General features: G+C 57.7%; 1 long non-coding RNA gene across 1 annotated transcript in view; it reads right to left on the reverse strand.

Annotated features, from left to right (window-relative positions):
* Positions 1 to 23,374, reverse strand: part of LOC116958830 — a 36,387-nt gene that overhangs the window by 3,547 nt on the left and 9,466 nt on the right. Inside the window, exon 3 of the long non-coding RNA XR_004405486.1 lies at positions 14,539 to 14,662. This is a non-coding gene — a long non-coding RNA (uncharacterized LOC116958830). The remainder of the gene's footprint in view (positions 1 to 14,538; positions 14,663 to 23,374) is intronic.

The raw sequence follows: 23,374 nt of genomic DNA on the forward strand, positions 1-23,374 counted from the left end.
GCTGCCTGGCCCCGCGGTGACAGGGACATGAAGGGAGTTGTGAGGCTGGGACAAATGGTTTCTGCTTATTCTAGGGGACACTTTCACAGTTTCAACAACAACAACAAAAAAAAAAGGTATTTATTTTCTTGTTGTAATTCCTGGTGCGAGGCAGGAACAACAGGGGACATTTCAAACAATCCTGTTTTCCTCCAAACGTGGTCACCAGAGAAACGCTTCGCTCCAGGGCAAAGCCAGGGTTTGGTTTCCAGGGGGTTCATTTGGAGTTTCACCTTTGCTTTGAGTTAACGGAGGTGTTTCTTTTGCACAGAGCAAGGGTGTCACTAGCAGGGACAGTGGTTTGAGGCTGTCATTGGAGTCTCCTAGGTCACATCGGGGTTCTTTGATTGTACATAGGGGTTTTTTCTACCAACATTTTGCCCCAGAAAGCAACTCCCTGAAGTGATCCCTCTCCCAGGGCAGGGGTGTAATTAAAGTGGCTTTTTGGATGTAAATGAAAAGCCAGGTGATGGGTTCCTGGTGGCCAGGGGTCTCTCCAAAACCCACATAATTTTTCCTGGGGTTTCTTCTGTGGGGTCTCTGAGATGGGGACATGGCCAGCGTCCCTCTGCCTGGAGGGTCCCATGGGCGCTGGGTGTAATTTAGCATCTGCGGGTGTCCCCATGGGGAGCATGACCTGGTGGCACTGCCCATGGTGGGGTGCCAGGAGGGGACACAGTGGGGACAGGATGGACCAGGACCTGTCCATAAGCATCTCCCAGGGATGGGTAAAAAAGTGGCAGTGGGGTGGCAGCAAGGGGGACAGCAGCTGGAGGCCACTGAGGGCCACCCAGGTGGCTCATAGGGTGTCCCCAAACCCTGCGGCGAGGGGCACAGCCAGATCTCACCTCCTGCCTCCCTCTCAGCACCCCAGGCAGTGCAGGACCCTGTCAGCATGGGTGCATGGGTGTCCCCAGGGACGCTGGGGGGTCCTGGCCTCTTCCCCAGCCCCAGACAAAGGCCTGGGAACAAAAGCCTGGGGGATGTGGGCGGCATCTCCGGCCCAGGGGTATTTGTTTAGCCGGGGCTGGGTGGGGGGGAGGTCGAGAGGGGAGAGGAAACTGCATTTCAAAGTGTTTTACCCTTTGTGAACCCTTTGCAGCCCCCCTCCCCCCTCTCCCCCCAGTGCCCTCTGCATGGGTCCAGTACCCTAGTGAGAGGGCACTCGGTCCCCCCCCAGCCAGCCCCAGGGTCTCTGCTGGGGAGGGGAAAAGAGATAAGATGGGGAAGGAGAAAAAGACAAATCTAGCCAGGAGGAGGGAGCAGATCGCTGCGGGAGCGTTTCCCCAGCTCAGCCCCTCTCTGGGTGGAGAAGTCGAGGATGCCCCAGCTCCAGGGACTGACTGCTGGGCTGAGGGCGAGCTTGGGAATTCACATGTTTCTCCTCATTTCTCTCCATTCTCACAATTACACTGTGGGTTTTTTGGGATGGTGGTGGGTGGGGTGTTATCCTGGGGCTGGATCACAACCTATGCCTGGCCCCTTCCCAATCTGCCAGCACCCGGAGCAGAGCTGTGGGTGCACTGGTCCCCTCGGAGGCACCAGAGGAGGTTGGCAGAAGCCGCCTGGGCAAAGCCCACCCCTCACAGACCTGCCCAGACTCCCCCAGCAAGCTGTCACCAACACTGGGAGGGCTCTTGCCACCTGCAGTCGACCCTGGGCTGATTTTGCTGGTCCCCTTGTCACATCCATCACCCAAAGCTGGGCACATCGCCGCACAGACAAACCCCCCCGGTACCTCCAGCCTGGGCTGGGACACTGGCCTGTGCCCCAGGGACTGCTGTATATATGAGATCTCCTGGGGCTGTTTCGGTGTTTCGCCACCCTAAAAGCACCCATTTCACCCTCAGCCAGGCAGGCAGGTGCAATAGAAATAGCTACTGGCACCTTCTCGCAAGCAGCAGCTTCCCAGTTTGCAACTGGGCACGCTCCCAGTGAGTTAGCCTCACCCCGCTCCTGGCATGGGAAGGCGCCGTGCAAGTGAGCCAGCTCAGCCCCAAACCCCCCAAACCCCAGCAAAGCCGGGGTGTGGACCCTCACCGTTCCTGACAGCCCCCGGAACTTCGCACCCCGCGGGTGCTGCGTAGAGATGAGTGGGGAGAAAGGCGCAGGCGACGGGGCTGACCCCATCCGCCGGCTTTCCTGCCTCCCCACTTCCCTCCGGCACGCTGGCGGAAGCTGAGCCCACACCGACGGCGGCGGCTGGGCAGATGGAAAGACCAAATGATGGCTTTGCAGGGGGCCTGGGATTTGTTTGAGCCATCGCTGTCTCAGTGAGTGACTTCGAATAACGGATACACTTGAGAAAATCACCATCTGCTCCCGGACAATTCGCAACCAGAGGAAAAGGTGAAATAAATTCAGCAACTGTATTATCTGCCCGGTCCCAGCTCCGACAGCAGCGTCAAGCTTTGTGCGGTGCCCTGAAAGTGATTTGGGAATGAGAGGACAGTTTGGGACGAGCAAAGAGTGGGAAGAGGGTGGAAGAGGTGAGGCCTTGGGATGCTGCGCCCGCAGCAGGGCTCTCCCAGCATCCTGGGTTTGGCAAGTTTGGCAGGAAGACGAAATCTCACCAGATTCATTATTTTTTTTCCATCTCTGAATTTCGAGTGCCTCCTGCTTCCAGCTGGGCTGGAAATACCACAAAAACAGATGCTACAATGCAGCACATTTAGTGCTTTGAACCCAGAAAGAAATCAGACATGAAAAATAAATGCAGGGGTTTGCAGCACCGGCCCCACCAGCCGGGCTGGGGACGAGTCTGAGGGCGGCTGGAAGAGCCCTCGCACCCGCAGCCCAGCCCATGGCAGGTTCAGTAGCTCCAAAAGTCAAACCCCTCAGCCTCAACAAAGCAAACCCATCTCAGGAGGGGATAAAAGTGTCACCTACATCTCTGCTCGGCCATGCCGGTGAGTCCAGAAACCCCACACAGCTTAGATGGCTGATTTTTATGCACTTGCAGTTAGGAGGGGGATAAATCCTGCCCCCAAAGTCATGGCACCATGCGGCAGAGCCTGGTTGGAGGGATCCCTGGTGCTTCCAAGGGGGCTTTGCTGGGGAAGAAAAAGCCTCAGTTCTTGGTCTTGCAGGGGCAGGAGGAGCTACAAAGGGAACAAAGCTGCATGTCACCATTTTCAGTGGCTTTTTCTGCTGGCAAGCCCAAAGTGAGGGTGCAGAAGGGCCCGACACCGGCGCTGCCCCACGCTCCTCCTGCACCAAAGGGAGCCCGTTGCATGGGTGAAGATGACAATGGGGTTTCTTCCTCTGTCTTTTCCTCCTCCTTGGACTTTACCTCGGCATGAGGGTGTGTTTGGCACCTGGGGAACACCACCCAAGCTGCCACCTTGACCAACACGGCCACCTTGTCCCATCCCATCCCTCCCCGACGGGGTCACAGCCCCCCAGCTCGGTCAGCCCAGCTCTCACCCGGCCAGTCCCTCACCCCCGGGGAGGCACTGGCAGGGCCAGCACACCCGAGATACGGCGCAGGGCCTTGGCGTGCAGCCGCGAGCTGCTGCGGCCCCACGGAGGTGAGCCAAGGCTAAACCCTCCCCGAGGGGCAACAACCGCCGGTGCTGGTGTGGACGTGCTGGTGTGCCTGGACAAAGCTGGGCACGGGCGGAGGAGAGCCCCCTCCAATGTGTTTGCTGCCAACACGTAAAAAGCTCCAGTTTGGTTTTTATAGCAGGCAGGAGGTGGGCAAGGCGTTGCCTCAAAGCGCCGCTGTGATGGTCAGAGAGGAAAAGGACTGCAAGCCCCCCCCTGGGTGGGTGACACTGAGGGGCAGGACCCCGGAGAAGGTCCTGAAGAGCACTTTAGCCACCCATGGGTGCCATCCGCCAGCACAGCACCCCTGAGCACGGCCGGGCACCAGGTCCGACGCTCTGGCGTGCTCTTCGCCTCGGCGTGGCCGCCGGTCCCCTCCTCGCTGGGGGTCCCCACCGGGACCCCAACCCCGGCTTCACGCCTCAGCACCGCGAGGGCAAGAGAGCGCCTGGGGAAGCACTTTGGCGGCCTGAGGAAGAGGAGGAGGAGGAGGAGGAGGAGGACAGAAAGGCAGGCGAGGATGGCGGGGCAGCCCGCGGAGCTGAGCCGCAGCGAGCGGGAGCGGGAAGGCGATGCTGAGCGAGGGAGAGGGAGCAAGAAATCTGTTGCCCAGGATGTGTGCTTCGCTGTCAGCCGGCTCTGATTAACGGGCTGCCTTCCAGCTCCGCGCCGGCTGCGTTCCTGGCAGGAGCGGAGCCCCCCGGCTTCCTGCCGTAGGAGTGGCTCGCTGAAAGGTTACATTTGCACAATGTGCCGCTGGAAAAGCGGTGCCAGAGGTTGCAGGCGGGGGAGCCGGGCGAGCAGGCAGCTCTGCTCTGCTCCGTTCTGCCTGTGTAATGGAAAAAACCCTCTGGGGGACGCGCAGGAAAATATCAAGTTACGCTCCCCCCCACCACCACCCCAGCACAGCAGAGCTGGGCCCGGCCCGGTGTAGACGTGGGGAATGAGAGAGAGCAAGCGATGGGGCGACGGCGGTGCACACCCCCCAGAGCCTTAGCACCGCACTGGAGCAGCCCCGATGTGGGGAAAAACAGGGCTCTGCCCATGCACCCCCATCACGGTGGGCTGCGGGGCAGAGAACCCCTCCTTCGCGATGGCGGGCTCCCCGGTCAGGTTTTGCATTTGTTGTAATCGGGCTCCCGCGTCTCTGCTGTTTGGTGGGGAAAATTGAAGTTGTTGAGGGGAAATTTCCAAATCAGGCAAGGAAGAATTTCCTTCGATGAAGCTTCAGCCCGCACAATGTGATTTATGGGGCTTGGCACAGCCGCAACTACATCCACACACACGCACACGTCTCATCCCGTTTTCCCAGCCCTGTTACCCCATAACTTTTGGTCTGGGAGTATTATTTTGGTGTCTGGAAAGTCTTTGTGGGATCACTGTGCCCACCATAGCTGCTCTCTGCCCCACAGCATCCCCCCAAAACCTCTGCTCACCTCTTCCAACATCCCTCTTGCACCAAAGCAGTCTCCTGAGCTGCTTTACACCCTCCAGGGTGAAGCTCTTCATCCCTCCCTGCACAAGACCCTTCCTTTCACCTTCTAATTTTTTTATTGCATCTCAACCCCATCACCTTTTCGTCCCCCAGCCATGGAGAAGGGGTCAGGCAGCAGGGGCAGCACCCACCCTCACCCCAGGGTGCTGAAGCCAGCTTGCTCTGCCTTGCAGGAACCAACATTTTCCTTTTTTGTCTCCCTCGTTTCCTTGGTTTCAAGATTTTTCTTCTTCATTGAGCCCCTAATTACAAAAAAAACTAGGGAGGATTCCCAGATTCGGGGCGCTTGGAGGAGGACCACAGCTGCCCCGCAGGCTCTCCCTCCCCAGGCATGGGATACAGTGATCTTGCCCTGGCTCCTTGGTTTTGCCTCAAAGCTTTTAAATGCCACCCTCCCCCTCTGCCAGAGCCAACCAGACTCCAAATCCCACCAGGTCCCCCTGCTCAGTGTCACCCAGCCCCAGTCCCCACCGCTATGGGGGGTGTGAGTCCCCCCCTTGTCGCTGTCCCTGGCTTCCCTCTGTGTCTGTTTTCATTAGGATTTGGAGATAAACTTCCAAATAAAGGCAGTGTTTTTAACCACTTGGCCTTATCAGCCAGCATCCAATAGTATCCACCCAGCGGGGCTTGGAAGATGCTCTGAGAGAAAAGGGGACCCCCAAATATCCAAACCTTGCTTTCTCTAAGATGCAAACCAGCCCCACAGCTTGCGGCGTGGCTCCAGAGGGTACCGGTGGCTTTGGGATACTATTTCTACCGTTAATGGCCCCTCCCTGGGGACAGCAGTGTTAATGCAACCACGTGCATGAATACAACCCAAGGACCAGCTCGGCACACCTGGATTTTATTCCTGGTTCTGCCGCTGGCCCAGGGATGACCTTCAGCAAGTTGTTTCCCTTCCCTGTGCCTGCGTTTCCGCTTGCTCTCCCTCTACCAGCCCTTTCTAAGCTCAGCGATGCTCTGCCCAGCGAGATACCCCCCCCTCCAGCCCGAGGAGACTCCATATGACTTCACATCCCGCCCCGTCCTCAAAAAGATGTGCAGACGGCAGCAGCTCTGAGCATCGGTGGGTCCTACATCCTCCAAGCACTCACCAGAGCCCCCCGCTGCCGAGTCCCCTCCCCGCCGGGCTGTCCAGGGGCTCGTTTTTACGGCGTGTGTGCAAAGCCCTGAATATATGAACCAGCTGCCGGCAGCTTCCAGCCCCCAAGCTGCTCCTTGCCTGAGCCTGGCCACGGGGGTGTCCCCTGGGACAGGGCTGGAGATAGTCTCACTCTCTTCCTCTAAGTCTTGGGGACCATGGTGGGGGCGGGGGGAAGTCCTCCAAGGAGAAGCATGGCAGAGTAACACCAACAATGGCAGCAACCTTGCCCCCCCGGAACATCCAGGTGCTTGGAGGCAGCAAACCAACCCCAAATGCTCCAGGTAAGCCCTACTGCTGTTGCACAAAGAGCCCCCACCCTGCAGAGTGTCCCCATTAGAGACCCATTACTGGGGATGGAGAACCTCTACCTGGATGGTGTGGAGAGGAACACGAAAAGGAGCCGTTTCCACCCCTCACTGCCAGGAGGCAGGGGCTGCCCGGGCTGCGGGCAGGGAAGGCAGGGGGTGATGCATCAGACCCTGGGTGCAGCATTCCGCTCACACCACAGACCCCTGAGCTCCCTCCTCACACAGTGTAAGGTTATGGGGGGGCTGGCTGGGAGGGCAGTGTGGGGGGCAGATACCCCTCCCCGTCCCAGGGGAGGAGGAGGAAGGTACAGCCTGGCAGCACCTTCCCTGCCCCCCCCCCCAGCAAATCCAGCCCTGGGAGCATCACAGGCACCTGGGGATGGTGGGGGCAAACGTATCCCACGTTAAGAACCTCCAGTGCAGAGCAGAAGTTTTGAAGGACCTGTCTCCCAGAAACCTTCGCTGCAAGCCCCGTTGCCAGAGCGTGCAAAGAATCCCAAAGCCAAAGCATCGCCAAGACATCCAGCTCTTTGGGGAGTCAGACCTGGCCACAGCACTCAGCATCTACAGACATGGGCAGCATGGTGGCTTTTGGGGACAAGTGTGTCACACCAGGAGCTACTGGGTTCTCTGGCCTCTGGCCTGCACTCGCTGTCTTCCTTGAGTCAGACCCTGTCTCGAGGATGATGTTGTTTTCTGCCCAAACAAGGTCCCCAACCATACCGAAAAACCTTGAGTCCACCGAACCCTCACTTGTGGACAGCAGAAATCTGCCTGATTGCATGGGGTTGGCTTTCTTCCTCCTTTCCAGCTGTTAAATTGCATTAGAGACAGTTAAAAATACATCACATACTTTCCTAATGTGACTTTTCCGTGGTAAGCAAGCAGCACAGCCGCCACTGAGATGCTGGAGGTCGTGAGGAGAGCTGCTTGCTGTGCCCACGGACAGCCAAGCTACCGGCTCCGCCGGCTTGCAAATGTCTGGCTCCAAATTTGGGTCCCACAGAGGAGAACCACATGGCTGCACGGCAGCTTTGGCCTTGGCAGAGTGACCGAATGGGCTCACTGCCTCTTGCCTCAGTTTCCCCACTTGTAAAAGCATTTATGGTCTGTCCTTTGTGATGAGATCTCTCATTAACCAAAACTTGGCATTCTTTGCTGGGCTTTACAAACAAAAGGTTTTTCGCACAGGGATCAGAGGATGATAGAAGTTCAGGGTTGAGCTAGACATGATCTGTTAATAGCATTATAGCGGAAAAGCCTAATTCCTGAATGTGATTGGAACTGGCCCCATGGCATCCCACCGAAATGCCAGCGGGACGTGGCCTGGCCGGAGCCTGCAGCAGGCACAGGGCTGTGCCGGGGCGGCTGAGCTCAGCCCGAGGGGGTGGTGGTGTTGCTGCAAGCCACGTGTGAGCTCGGATGAATCTCCCCCTCTATCAGCACAGCAAGCTCCGCTGAGCCCTGGGGTGGGTGGCTGGAAAAAACATCTCCTTTTGGTTTGCTACAGTGCTGGAAGGAGCAACCTATGTCCCCGAGGATGGGTTCCCTCCTGGGTAGGAGACATCCAGGGTGTGGCCATGCTGGTGGGGAAAGCAAGGGGAGAAGAAAGGTGATCTCCGTGGTAGGTGGGAGAGGCAACCGCCTTTCTCCTGTCCGTGCTACAAGGGTGAAGATGGCCGGGGTACCCCCAGGCCTGGCCCGTGCCTGAGATCAAGCTCACATCTTGTGCGGAGTTTGCTGGCGAGGACAACCCAAGCCGAGCCCTGGGATGCTGGTGGCTGCTCTGGGCTCCCGGTGCCGGGAAGGAGGGTGCGTCGGTCCCCTTCACCCCAACCAGGCTGCAGCCGACCCAGACCAACCCCGACAGACACCTCCTCAACCTCTGGCAGGACCGATGCCACGGCCCCAGCGTGGGCCTGGGCGGCAGAGAGGAACCCACCACCCCAAAGCAGCCAGGGCACCCTGGAGCCCGGTGAGGGGCTGGGATGGGGAGGAGAGCCTGCGAGAGGGCAAGGAAGGAGTTAAATCCCCAGCACTGCCAGCCCCCCCCCCCCCCCCCCGCTTCACTGCTAACTTTGGGAGGAAGGGAATAGCATAAAGGTAAGAGTGGAGGAAGGAGAGAGGAGACAGATGAGAGAAGGAGCGAGCGAGGGAGAGGGGAGCGGGAGAGAGGAACAGACGGCAGAGAGGGAGAGCGTGGGGGGGAAGATGCTGACGCTTCTCCTCCATCTCGGCGAGAGGCAGATAGAGGGGAGCAAGGGGGGAAAAAAAAAAAAAAAAGAAGGCAAAGACCAAGGGAACATGGGAGAGGGAGAAGGAAGGAGCCGGAGCGAGGGAGCATGTGTGAAAGTCGCAGTGAGAGAAGGGGCCTCTTTGATTCCCCGTGCCTCATACCAGACAGTGTCTAGACTGCAGCAATTATTGTCAGCTCAGAACACCCAGGCATTGCCATTTCAGCTGAAAGGGAGCTTAACAAAGAGCGAGGAAGAAAAAAAAATACCCTGCCGGCAGAGAGCTGGTCTCCCTCCAGCACAAGGGGCTCTTCGGAGGGCCCTCCATCGCCCCGACCCCCGGCGAGCCCCAGCCCCAGGTGCCCTCACAGTTGGAGGAGCAAAGAGTTTGCTGCGGAGCGAGGTGGCTGTGGGGTGCGAGTGGTTCCCGGCCTGGTCCCGGGGTCCATGGATGGTTTTGGGGTGCAGATGCTGGTCTCAGCAATCTCTGCAAGCCAGGTTATGGGGCTGAGGGCAAGGGGTGCAGGGCTGGGGGCAAAAGGGCCCCTCAGGGAGGTTGGAGGTGTCCCAATGGATGGAGAGCTTCTCCAGCGGGCAGTATTTGGCTGTAAGGACCCACAGAGCTGCTCCCCAGGCCAACGGTGGATGGTTGGATGGACACCTTGGCCTCACCACGGAGCCTGGGGGATGTTCACACCTCCTCTGAGCAGCAGGGACATGAACCAGGATCTGGGCACCTTCCCCCTGCTTGGGGATCCTGATGCACGCTGCTCCAGCAGCTCTTCAGCTCCCTTGGCTATAAGGAAATGATGGGAGGTCACCCATGCAAAATGAGGGGAATAAAAATCATCTCTCCTCTCCTCCATCCTGTCTCCCCACCGCCATCAGAGGAGTTACCCTTTCCCCTCTTGGGGCCCTTTGCCCTCTGAGGGGCTTTTGTGCCTTTGGAGGTCTGGGATGCGGCCGAGCCTCTCCAGAGGGAATAAACGCCCAGAACTGGCCGAGTGTCAGGAATTCCTGCCGTCTACTGGAAACATCCGCCCCATGCCCACCCCGGCTCTGCAGTGAGAGCCAGCTCTGAACACCTCAGAGGGGAAGAGATCAGGAGGAGAGCTTGTGTGCCCTGTCTCTGCCATGCCTGTGGTTTTGGAGGTGGCGATGATCCCACCCTGCTCTCTGTGGGGCTGCCCTGCAGATGAGTCCCTTTGGGAGCATCCCCAGATCCAGGGCTGTGCCACTCATCTTCAAAACCTGGGTGCAAAGAGCAGTATGACCAAGTGACCTTCTCCGATATTGGATGGCACCGGGGACATTCCCACAAAGACCCATGGCCAGTCTGCTGGGAAAGGCAGCCCATCCCTCCAGATGCCAGAGCACGGCTCAGGTTTAATTAGCACTTTTAATGCTTGGAAAGAAGGCGTGAGGGAATACCCAGTGGGTTAGATATGTTTTCCTCACTAGTGATCCGGGCTGGTGACAGGGAAGCTCCCCAGCTCCAGCTTGCTCAGATGGGATGGGGTGGCATTGCCCTGGGGGCTAAAACATGGCAAATATCTTTGGCGAGTCCCAGTTGGACCCCTCAGAGCAGGAGCACCACCGCTGAAGGGAGTTTCTGCATAAAACCCAAACAGTCAGCACGCTCTGCCAGTGTGGGATGCAGCTTGAGAGGTGCCCGACCCAACATTAGCTCAGTTGAGCTGTTTGTCCTTGTCCCCTCTCTGCCTTTGGGGAACAAGATGCATTTTTAGGCCAGGTCTGGTCATGTCTGCTAAATCAAGGACGACTTCTTGCTTGAGTACATGGCACTGATGTTGCTGTGTGGATAAAATCAGTCCCACTCAGGATCTAGCCGCTGCAGCCGACCAGAGGAGATGACAGTAGAAGTCCTACAAAGGACTGGGATGGCAAAACTTGCCCAGGGAGGGACTCATCCCCTCAGTTTACCTTGGCTGGCCATGGTGTGCTGGGGACATGATGCCGTTTCCCAGCACAAGGTTCCCTGGATGAGTCAGAGGAGAAAAGCGCCGGCTCTGCCCATTGCTCACATCTCCCATCACCATCCCATTGCAGCGGTGCTCTCAGCTCCCAGCACCGTGGTGCTGAGTTCCCTTGTGCACTGCTGCAGCTGGCGTGGCTTCTGCATCTTGGGGACAGGGTCTCCAGCACTGGCAAAGCCCTGCACCCAGGGCTTGTAATGCCACAGCTGTGGAGGACACTGAGCTTCCAAGTGTGGGTGCTGCAGTGAAATAAATACCTGATATGAGCAGTGGAGGGTCTTCACCTCGTGAGCTTGGGCCAGAAAGTGTTTGACTTTCACAGGGAACTTTTGGCCAGCCTGCCCAGGGCTGGACCTTGAGGAGCCCATACCTGGAATGTGGCTCGTGGGCTTGAGGAAGTGTTTTCCCAAGATCTGCCGACTGCAGGGCTTGCAAACTACCACCCCAGGGCTTTGTAGCACTAACCAAACGGCAATGCAATGCAGCGGGACAGCCACCGAGGCCTCTCTGCAGGTCTCTGATGCTGGCCTCCCACTGAAGTGTGGTGAGGCAATGCAAGATGACAGACCTTGCCTTCTCCTCCGTGGCACCTCCATCAATGTCCCTTCCTCGGGCAGCCTGGCCTGCCCTCCAGAGCAATGTGGGGACTCCCAGCTCCCCACGGTGCCCACGTGAGACCCAGCCCTGTGGAGACACGGGGTGTCACCCGCAGCTCCTGAAGCCAACAGTGTGTGCCCACCATCAGGGCCCCCCACCCCCCCGAAGACCCCTGCTTGCCCCCAGCCCTCTGAAATGGCCACAGTCCCAAGCAGAAGGGATCGGGGAAGCCACAACCCCTGGTGTGCCTGCTCCTTTTTGTGTGCGAGCGGGTGGGTGGGAGGGAAACTGGCTGCATCCCGCTCCCCCGGCACGCAGCGCAGGGGGCCACGGCCGTGTGCCGGGAGAGGCCGGAGGCGGTGAAGGTGGCGATGGCGCGGGGGCAGCCTGGGCTCTCCGGCCGCGGCACCTTTAGCCAGGCCTGGCACCGCTCTGCGTCCTGTCCCCATCACCGCGCCAGGGCCAGGGCCAGGCGGGGAGGCACCCGGGGCAGCCCTGGCATCCCTGTGCCACCACGCCACGACCCTCGCTCGCCTTCCCTCCCCTCTGCGAAGCTGTCTGCCAAATGCCAACTCCCTGCTTTCCAGTTCCTCCAGATTTACCCCCTCCTCTATTTTTTTATTTTTCTTTTTACCCCCCCCTTTCCCGCCCCCCCCCCCCCCCCCCTTCCTTCCTTTCTTCTTCCTGGGTTAAAAATAATCAAGTTTCTGGGAAGCAGCAACTCCTGCTGCGCCTGCCTCCCTGCACTCGAGCCCCGGAGAATAGCTCAGCTCTCGGCTCTGCGCTCCGGCCCCTCCTCGCTGCTCTCTCCTTCCTCCTCCCCACCCCCTACAGGGATCTGACTAATATGCTTGGGCTCTGCTTGCCAGCTCAGCTGGAAAGGAATTTAACCATTGCCTGGCCTGGAGGGAAGGAGCCCGGACCTCCCCCGGAGAGGAGCGACCCTTCCTCCATCACCCTGGAGCTCTGGGCTGGGTCCCTGCCTGGCCACGCTCCCCTGGGTGCTGGCTGGAGGGTGCTGGAAGAGGAGGACGGATGGATGGTCCCAGCACCCCATGGCAAGTGGCAGTCCCAGCCCCGAGCCCCACACGGATGCAATAACCCTCATGGACTCCCTCGGAGGTGTCCTGCCTTCCCACAGGCCAAGCAAAGCAAAATGCAGGACCACAGGTGCCATGATCCCTGTGGCTTGGCTCGTGGGAGCTCCTCATCCAGCCACGGGTGCTCCCTGGGCACCCGCACCCCCAGCCTGTAACTCGCCACAGGCCTCAGCGCAGGGCCAGGGTGGGAGCTGGGGTGGCACACGATGCTGTTCAGGGGTTGCAGTGGGACCAGCAGCTCCAGCCCCACGGCCCCGAGGTCTGTGGTGGGGGAAGAGCCCCAAGCACAGGGAGCCACGGCTCAGCCCTGCTGCAGTGCAGCTCTGGCAGGAGCCAGCAGCCCTCTGCCTAGTGCAGGGACTCAGCCTCTCCATCAACGCAGTGGGTAGGGAGTGGTGAGCAAAAGCAGTGTCACACCTGGGTAAAAGCCATGTGGAGAGAAAGCTCCTCCATCCCCTGAGGCTAAACCCCGGTGCTAAAAAAGCCCGTGATTGTGCATACCCCCTCTGCTCTCCCCCCTTTGCCAGCCAGGCTCTGAGCAGAAGCAGATTTAGCAGCACAGAAGAAGCGGGAGCCGTGGCTCTGCTTTCCAGCAGAACAAGCAAAGCACAAAGCCTTGACCAAGGTGATCCCAGAAAGTCTGTAGCAGAGGTAAGAGTTGACACCCCCCCCACACACCTCCCCAGAGCTCCAGCTTGCTGGCGTACGGCAGCTTCTCCCTGCTCCGCCAGAAACTCCGCTTGAAATCTCCTGGCCATTGCAGAAGGACTTCAAAGCCAGAAATCCGAAGCCCAGCACCCCAGCGCTGAGCCGAGCCAGGAGGCACCGGCTCGGCCGCCGCTAACCCCCCGCGCTGGCTGGCTCAGCCCGGCTGCTCCAGTGCCAGGGCACAAACTGTCCCGGAGGAGGACGCTGCCTTTCCCGGAGCCCACTGCCGGGCGAGCTGTAAGCATGGCCCCTCTGGACGTGGGGCTGTGGAGGAGGAAAGGGCACCGGGCACAAAGCAGGGACCCAGTGAGCGCAGGAAAGCTGCGGCCAGAGGATGACCCTTTAGCTGCTGGGATGCTCTGTAGAGTGGGGTCCAGCATACGCCAGGGGAGGGGGGTTGTGCTGGCAAGAAGGACCCTGAAAGAGGAAGATGTCTTCTCTCCAAATCCTCCCTTAAATGGCAGTGCTGCTGTAAAAGAGGGTAGGATGGAGCTCAGTGTTTGTTTTCTCTGCAGGACCTGAGCGTGGCTCAGCCTGGGACTGCAGAGTCAGGCTGGGCTCCTCACTGACAGCCCCGCAGGAGCAGCGCTTTCTGCAGCCCCAGCTCTGCTCTCGCAAACCTCCCTGCAGAGCCACTGCTTGGTGCAGGGACTCGGGGCACGAGAGAGGAGGGGCATAAGCATCCAGCTCACTCCCACCCCGGCTTTCTGCCCCAGCTGCCCAGGGTTTGAGGCAGCAGGATGGATGCGTGGGGGACCTGTGAGCCCCCGCTGTGCACCAGGAGATGCACAGCCAGACCCCTGTGGCCCCACACGCACGGCTGGCGGTCAGGGGATGAAGCAAGTGATGGCAGGACACAGACCCGTTTGCTCCCCCACCCTAAATTCCCTGGTGCCTAGGGAGCTCCCCCCCGGCTCTGCCTGCCCTGCGGGCCGTGCAGCAACCTCAGCAGCCAGGAAACGCTGGCAGGAGCGAAAGGGATTGAGAAACTGCAGGCAGCAGGATGAGACATGAGCCAGCACAAGCAGGATGTGACTCGGGGGTGACGGGGACCGCCGGAGGGGTGTCACCAGGAAGCGGTAACCGGGGCCCATCCTGTACCCTCCCTTTCACGTTCCTCACGGCCAAGCCCCAGCCCAGCCTCTGCTCCCCACACAAGTCACCAAGTCCCATTTGTGTTTCACCACCTAAATTCTCTGTTAACAGCACAGCGATGCCTTCTCCCTCCATCTGCCATAGGGTTTTGCACTCCTGCCCTTCCCACGGCTGTCACCCAGGGCTGTCCCCTTCACCTGGGGCTACCCCCGCCACCCAGGGCTGTCCCTGCCACTGCAGCACCCCAGCCCTGTCACCCCATCTGCACAGCAAACCTGGTATTTCCCAAGGTTTCTTCAGCACAGGCTTGATGTCAGTGGTGGGAAGTTCGGGGCAAAGTGGGGCTCGGACACTGGCTAGACCTTGTCCTTATCCTGCCTCAAACCAGCCGTTGTAGCACTGCAGGAAAGCAGAAAGGAGAGGATAAAGGAGGAAGAAAAAAAACAGCAGAAATTATTTTTTTCCCCACTAAACACCCAAAGCAACTTTGTTTTTCCTCCATCAGAGGCTGGCTGGTCCCAAGGCGGCCCCTTCCATGGGTCCTGTCTTCACTGCAGCTCCCATCTCCTTGTTCCATCACCTGCCTGTCCCCTCTGCATGCCATAGTCCCTGATGGGGACTCCAGCACATTCTCACCTTTCATAGCTCCGGCATGGCCAAGGAAAGCCAACTCAACAGCCACCCCTGCAAAATTACCTGCTTGGGAGGGGAGATCCAACCCCAGGCACAAGCCGTGGTATCCAGTCCATTAAAAGGCAAGAAAGGATGATCAAAGAAACCCTTGGCCACCCCAAAATGCATTAAAACCATTAAAACCCAAATGGGCAAGACTGGACACAGACTCACTGGCTTTGTGGCAGTTCAGCCCAAAGCAACCCCAGCTTTGCCTCACCCTGGTAGGAGCATGGAGGAGTTGGCATTGTGCTGATCCCTTGAGCAAGGGGACCCATTTTAGTCCCTCCAGCGAGGGGTCAGGGTCTAGCCGAGGTCCCAGGGGCTCCTGGGGCCACCCCGTGCTGCTGCACACCGTGGGACAGCTTTGCAGAAAGGCTGTGTCCCCAGAGAGGGGGTGGGAGATGTCAACCCCTCTCCTTTGCAGGGGAATGGCTCACACAAGTATCGTAAAAAGCCAGTGCCCAGCAAAGGGCTTTAGCTGAGTTAGTCCCGGTCAGCCAATGAGTTCAGCTCCATTCCCAACCCTGACCTGTAGCCAGGCTCACCAGCAATCCCTCCACACAGGGAATTGTTTGCCCCAGATGAGGAAAAACTGAGCAACAAGGAGATGGATCCAGCAGCTGAATGAAATAAAGCCCAAAGCTCGATCAGCTGCTTCCTTGCCGTGGGGCAGGATGAGACAGAGATGTCAGCCTGCCATGGGGCAGAGCCCAGGACACCCAGCCTGCTGCACCCCCCTGGTAGATAAGGGCACCCCACATCCCTACAGAAAGACACATGATGGAAAAGACCCTGTTACACAAACAAATCTGACCCCGGCCCACCGAGCAACAAAATCTCAAGGGCTGCAAGATGCCGCAGCTTTCCTTTTCCATCCCTCTGCGGAGGCACATCAGCAAAGCACAAGGACACGCTCCCATGGGAGAGAATGCTCCAAAGCTTGGGAGGGAGAAATGGGAGTGCAGGAGTGCAGTTTAGCCTGAAGGCCAGGAGATCCTCCTGGGACGTATCTGTGCACCCAGGAGGATACAGGAGCAAACATCACACCAACTCCCTGAAACTTCACAGTCACTCTCTGGGTAATGCAATATCTCCGAAGTGGGGCAAAACCTTTATCCTTCATCCATGATCCAGGAGTGCCTCCACTGCCCAGAAAACATGGGGTGTCTTTCCATGGCCGGCTCCATGGAGGCTCCAGATGTGGGGCTGTAAGGGAACTTGTGCTGTGCTCTACTCACTTGGTCACTCTCATCTTTCTAAGGGTTGAGGGGGATTTTGTTTGCTTGGTTTTGGAGGAATAGTGGATCTACCAAAAATGGGAAGATTCAAAAAGGCTGAATCATCCTGAAACTTAGGGTGAAGTTGAAAAATTGTTTGGAATGAAAAAAAGAAATATCTATGTTGGGCAGGGGAGAAGGTTTTGAAGATTTCAAACCATCTTCTTCCATCTCTCGCATGATGAATTGTTGCATTTGGGCATTTTCTAACAGAATATTTTTTACTTTTTCATACCAACAAATCTATTGTTTTCCGTTCAAAAATGATCTAAAAATAAAAGAAGAGATCTAATTAAAATTAGGCAACCCCCAAACATAGCAAACTAAAAGCCTTTCAGGCCAAACCAAACATTCTGGCTTTACCTAAAACAACTATTTGCACTAGTATGGGGTATTTTGTGGGTTGTTTTTTTTTTTTTCTTTTCCATTTTGCCAGAAATCGCCTCCTAAATTCCTGTTCTGGATTGACATAGTCAAATTCCCACACCCAAGATGTTCCCTTTGGGCACCAACCAAGACTCTCCATTAATTTTTCCAAGCAACATGGTACTCCATCAATGGACCAGACCCGCTGGAGTAACTATCTTCTTCAAGAAGGACAAATATTTCAGTTGCCAGTGCTCACAGACCTCTGAGCCTGCCATGTGCATCCTTCACAGGACCCTCATCCAACCTCAAAATCCTGGTTATTGAAGGAGACTTAAGTCTCCTTAATAATAACTCAACAACCAAACAGCTACCTCTACTCTTATGTTGGAGGAACCTCCTCTGGGGAGGGGAAACAGAGTCTCTTCTCAAGAGACCTTCTTTCCAACCCTACCCAGCCCAACCCAGCCTAATCCAACCCAACTCCACTCAACCCAACCCAACTCAATTCAATCTAACCCAACTCAACCCAACCTTCTCCTTGTCACCACCCACAGCCCCAACCTCCATCCCCTGTCACCCACGCCAGGCAGCATCATGTCCAACTCCAAGCCCACCATACAGCCATGGCCAAGAAGAGGAATTTACCACCCAAAAAAGGCAGGCTTCCCTAAAGCTGCTGCAGGGGAAGTTGGGGGGGTGGGGGGTGTTAGACAAAGAGATGGCGGGCTGCATTTCCAGCCCCTGCACCAGGCTGCAGAGGCAATCGGCAGCAGGGCTGTGCCCTCCGACCCCAGGCAAAGAGGTGAAACCCCAGGAAAGTAGAAAACAAGTCGAGGCATAAATACAGCACGAATCCACAGCACTTCAGCGTGATTCGTTATTGCTGCTTAGACTGGAGTCTGTGGAGCTGGGTTTGAGAAGAGCAGAAATATCAGCAATTAAAGATATGTTGTGTCAAAAAAACTCTAAACTGATTAAAGTTGAAGGCTCCGTTTTCTTCTTTTCATCAGAGAACGGAATCAAAACCTGCCTGGAAAGACGCGCTCCCCCCGTTCCCAGCGCTCCGAAGGCAGCGCCTGCATCCGTCCTGCTGTGTCCCTGCATTTTAATTACCACCTTATTAATATTCATGAGGCTAGGCACTCAAGGGGGATTGCAGTCTGTCATTCTCTCTCTCTTTCTCTCTCCCTCTCTCCCCCCCCACCTCTCTCGGCTGAATCTGTGTTTTTTTTTTTTTTTCTTTCCTTCCCCTTCCCAACAGTTGGCGTGCTGCAGATCCGTACGCGGCCGCGTGTGCACGCAGCTCCGAAGGCGCCGAGCGTGCAAGGGGCCACGGCGCGGGGAGGGTGCCTGTGCTCACCGGTGGCTGGCGGCAGGATTCGGGGTGCGGGCAGATGGGTGGGTGCGGGATTGCTCCCGGCACCCGGAGACAAAACTTAGGGATGCTGAGTGGCGCTCCGGCTTGGAGCGAGCATGTGTGCGTGCATATGTGGCTGCCACGCACTCGGGGCGTGATGCCGGCACATGAGCAGGCGAGCGGCCCGTTGGGGAGCGGGAGGGCTGGCGCACATGCGAGCGGGCATGCACGGGGCGGGTGTGGGGGTCGGGGGGGGGCACGTCTGCATGTGCTCACGCTCGTGTGAATAAATCCCGGCAACAGCATCACTTCTGAGCGCCGGGGTGGTGGTGTAGGACCTCCACGAGAAGAGCGTGGCCGTGCAGAATGGCACTGGGTGAACACAGCTGTCCTCAGCCCTCTCCCCAGTTCACCCTGCGCCCCAGTTCACCCTGCACCCCAGTTCACCCTGCACCCCAGTTCACCCTGCACCCCACCTCACCATGCTCGGGCAAAACCAACTGCTGCTGAAGCGGGTGAGAGCACCACGGTATGGCCAAGGGGCCACGGTCGCCTTGATGGAGCCACAACCTTGGCCATCAAGGTGAAGTGGGATCTAACCGCTCTTGCATGCACCCAGCAAGGGGCTGACCCCCCCCGGCTGCGCCCCATTTGCTGGTGCAGCTTGCTGCCTGGGCAAATTGGATCCCATTTGTTTTCCCAGGTCCGCAGAGCTGGCATGCCCTGGGAGGAGAGAGGGCAGAAAGCCTGGCTTGAGGGCACACAGAGGGAATGGGCTGACGATGGAGCTGGAGATAAATCAATTTTCTCATTCCTGAGCCGAGCAATGTGGGGTTTGCCCACTCCTCACTGCCATGCAGCATTTAACCCTTTCCATATTCATTACTGAAAATAGCAGCCATGTGGGCAGCTGAGAGCTTGCCTGGCTTTGCAAACCCTGCTCCTCCCTCGCTGGAGGAAACCACAGGAGGGTCAGGCTGTCCCCTCCCAAGTCCCTGTCCCTCCCCAGGGGATGGTGCTGAGGTGATGCAGAGCCTGGCCGTGGGCGGTGGGCAGGTGCCCCCATCACTCCATTCTGCTCAAAGCCGTTGGCACAGGGGTGCATGGGGCTGCCCCATCCCAGAAACCACCAGTTGCAGGCTGGAGCCCACCTCCATTTCCCAGGCAGCCGCAGCCAGACCACAGTCCCACCTTCCTCGTCATCTTCCTCTTGGTTAACGGCACCCAAAGCATTGTTGAGAGCCCAAAGCCCCTTTGGGGATGGATCCTGCAGCCCAGAGTCCCCATCACCAACCACCTGCGAGCAACCTGTCGAGAGACACTCCAACTCAGCGACTCCCCAACGCCCCACTTGCTCAGCTCCACAAATATTTGAATTAAGGTCCCCTGGGGAGCCGCAGTCACAGAGTAACTGATTTCTCCTCCTTCATTATATCTCTGTGTAATTTACCGAGGGACGGCGGCGTGTGCCTCCGTTCGAGCGAATTCCCAGCAGGACTCCCGAGAGCTCACAAATCAGGCAAAGGCAAGGCATTAGAATATGAAAGGTGAGGCTGGTCTCCCCACCAAGACTCATCTCGCTCTTCCCCGGCTCTGCCAGCCCCGAATTGTGTTTTATTTCCGCCTGCTGCCTCTTGTGCAAGCAGGAAGGTGATGGGTTGGAGATGGTCCACAGGGCTGTGTCCCCAGCTCCAGCTCCCTTCTCAGCAAGAAGAAAGGGAAAAGGGTCCCCTCCCTCTTCATAGCATCTCAAGAGATGCCAAGGAAGCTGGTGCAGCAAAGGTTTCCAAGTCAATCCATGTCATCTGGCCCTAAAATCTGACTTCTTTTCACCTGGATAAGTAGCTTGTGCCTCAGTTTCCACGTCTACAGAAAAGAGTAGTCACTCCCTCCATTTACTAGTTTAAGATTCCCAACTCTTAGATGTTGGAGGTCTATAAAAGACAACTGGCATTATGGATCCATCTGTGTTGCATCTCCATCAAGGAGGAGCTGGAGGACAAGTTTGCCAGCGTAGCTTTATAGTTACCAGAAAGAGCTCAAAGAGCCACCAAAGAAAAAGAGAAGAAAAAGGGAGTATATGACACATTTGGACAAAGGATGCACAACCGAAATGCCTGGGGTTGTTATTTTGCAAAACATGAGGTGCGAGGAAGCTGGTCTTCAGCGGATCCACCTCAGTCCAAACCCAACCCAACCGAAGCCATGGCCAACTGCCATGTCGCAGCCCTGCGCCGAGGTGCCAGGGTGGGAGCAGGTCACCCCAAGAATGGGAGGTGTTCATTCACGGTGGCTAACAGAGGATGACCGGACCTCTCGCAGGTCTTTGCAGCATTTATGGGCTGGGGAGGAGTTGTCCCTCTGCAAATTGCCCGGCCCTGGCCACCGCCGGGGATGTGACACCAGAGCAAAGCACTGGCCAAGCTCGGACGCAGTGAGTTCTCTGTTCCAGCTATGCTGCAAACAGCGGAGGGCAACATTTTGCTTCCTGGAAACCCAGAGAAAGAAGTATTTTTTCTGAAGAGCTGCAGCTCATAGGCAACCTGTAATGGAGATTTCAGAAAACTGGGTGTTCCTCCATCCACCTCCTCTGTGAAGACAAAGACTTGGCAGATGGTGGTGGTGCTTTGCAAGGCTTCTGCTAGGCTTTTCTCTGGGAGCTGGGTGCATGAACCCTCGCTCTCATGCTTCCCTTTAGAGGTTCGCGCAATGTGAAATCTGCCCATCCCAAAATCTGCCCGTCACTAGGCTATCTCAACTTCTGAGCTCTTCGCACAGGCTGACTTAGAGACCTGGGGCTGTTCTGCCTTTAACAAAGAGCTCCTTTCTCCCCAACCTTCGCCAGTCGTTTGAGTTAAATAGGCTGCACTGAAATCAAACCAAACAAAGCCCCTGCAAAGCAGCTCCAAATCCCCAGCCCCTCATCAGTGCTCTGGATTTCCCCCCCCCTGAGCCCGGGCATGGTGCTCCCCCAGTGCACTACAGCTTGCTCCCCGCTCCGAAAGGCAAGCATGAGGGGCTGAAGCAGCAAGGTTGCTCTTGCTCCTGAGCATTTGTGGGAGGCGACGAGGGGGTGCCTGGGGGGGGGAAATGTGCCACAGAGCTGTTCCAGCCTTTGCCTGCAATATCCCTGCTCCGGTGGAATTGCTTGGGACCCTGGCCACGCTGCTGCTGGTGCCACGAACCCCCCCCGGAGCAGCTCAGGAGCAGCCCTCATGGGCGCCACATGGCTTTCCCAGGCGTGGGGACCTCGACAGAACCTTTCCAAACATGCTGCCTAACCCACCCCCTCGCAGCTCCCACGGGGCGCGTTCACCTTCTCTCATTTTGGGGGGCATCTCCCCATCACTGGGCACTGAGCCCTCCTCCCACCGGCATCATAGCTACCAGTTTGCTGAAGCAGCTGCCTTCCCTGAGCAGGGAGGTGGTGGCAGACGGGGGGGGTCTCCATCTCAACCGGGGGGGGGGGGGGGGGGGGGGGGGCGTGGGGTGCGGGATTTTTGGCAATGTCAGGCCCTGGAGGGGCTGCTGGCTCCCATGCCCCCGGGTGTGCGAGGCGCGGGGGTCCAGGGGCTCTCTGTGCAAGCAGCTCGTGATCAAAGCACGGAGCGCAGCCCGGAGCTGGGGGCAGGCAGGCGGCGAGAGATGAAACGGAGCAAAGTTCTCTGGGTTCGGACGCGGGAGTTGGAAAGGATTCGACGGCAGCTTGGAAAAGGAGGAGGAGAGGGCTGGGAGCAGCAGCGTTCAGCAGAAAGGAATGTCCTGATGGGACGGCAGCCTGAACGCTAGCCAGGACCCCCCCTTCCCAAGGCTGTTTAAAAGCCCCGGACCTCTCCAAGCCCTTTAATTGGCGCTTTAAAAAACTTCCTTGTTCCTTGACGCGGCGAGGTTTGCGTTTCATGCCCAAAATGACTCAATTCCCCCTCTCCCCCTCCCCATGCAAAAAAAAAAAAAAAAATTAAAAAAAAAATCTCCTTTGAAAGGTTTGCTAGAAGCCAGCTCTGTCCCCTCCCCACCAGCCCCAGTAGCCCCCAGCCCTCACCCCACCAGCCTCTTGTGTGTATTCTTGTTCTCCCCTAATAATCCACATCCCAGCTGCCTCCCTCTGCTTTCGCCCTCCTCCTCCCTGCCTCTCTCGCTCCCTCTTTCTCTCTCCTCCCCCCTTCCTCCCCCTTTCCATAACTCAAAAGCTTGTCAGGCTGGTTCCAGACTGCTGGCGCCAGGCTTCACTCCAGGAAAAAAATAAAGCAAAAGAGAAAGGCATGCAAGGCAAAACAGCCCCGCCACATGAACACACATCAAACCAGCCCTTTATCTCCCCGGAATGCTCTCCCTGCTGCAGAGCTCCCTACCCCGGCCCAGCAGACGCGCATTCCCCATCCCCGTAACCCTAATGCAGCACCGCCGGGCTGCAGGCGCACACGCCCCGGCAGAGAAAAGCGAAGGAGCAAATACAAGATCTATTATTTAGCAGCGTTATCAATTATTTAGAGCCCCGGCGCAGGGAAGGGGTGGGGAGAGGAGGCCTTGGCGGAGGCGGCTTTTACCCTGGCAATTCAGGCGAGGGGCTCCTGCCCGGACCCACCTCCTCGCTGCCCCCGGCTCCTGCCCGCCGGCGGGATGATGGGGTGTTTCCAACACCATCCCTTGCATCCCACCCCACCAATATGGGGTCTTTTTTTACCCCAGTCCTTCCTGTCTTTGACAGAGCCGGGCTTCACCTGGCAGTGAGCCCCGATATCCAGCTCCAGGAACATCCCAGTCCTGGAGGCATCGGAGCCAGTGTCCAAGCAAGGGCTGCAGCACCCCACAGGCAGAGCGGCCACCCCAGGGCGAGGGCTCTCGCACACAGGGCCTCAGCACCCTCCCTCCTCACCCAGGAAACTGGTCAGCCCCCAATAACGTGAATTTTGGCATTGATGTGCACTTTCTCAGGCACTTCCAGCAGTGCTCTCCCTGTCCAGTGGTGGATGCTTCCATCCCACCTCTCCCCGCAGCCTGGAGGAGAGCTCATCACCACCCCAAACTGCAACGGTGGCCGCTGCAGGGCTCTGGAGCTCCAAGTCACCCCACATCCAGCCAGCCCAGGTGGAGCTGTGTCAGTGCAGGGCAGGAGGAGGAAGGTGTCCATGACTCTTCACCTCATGGTGGGTTTCAGGTCAGGTCTTGATCCCAAAAGGTCAAAACCAACATCCCAAACCCAAGATCCAGCCCAGGCTGCAGGAAGAAGACTATACCAGACCACACAGCCTCTTCCAGCTCTTTTCTCTCAGACTGTGGAGCAAACCTCATTCCACTGTCTTAGTGATGCCACTGGCAAAGGGTCCCAGTCACCAGGCAGGTGACACCGATGGGCACGGGTTTGTCCATGGGCCATTGCCACAAGCTCGCAGATGGCTACTGCAGCCTCCCTGCGAGGTAGCCGCCTTTCAG

Source organism: Tyto alba, unplaced genomic scaffold (assembly GCF_018691265.1).
Source record: "Tyto alba isolate M040663 unplaced genomic scaffold, T.alba_DEE_v4.0 Super-Scaffold_11, whole genome shotgun sequence".
Taxonomy (NCBI): Eukaryota; Metazoa; Chordata; class Aves; order Strigiformes; family Tytonidae; genus Tyto; species Tyto alba.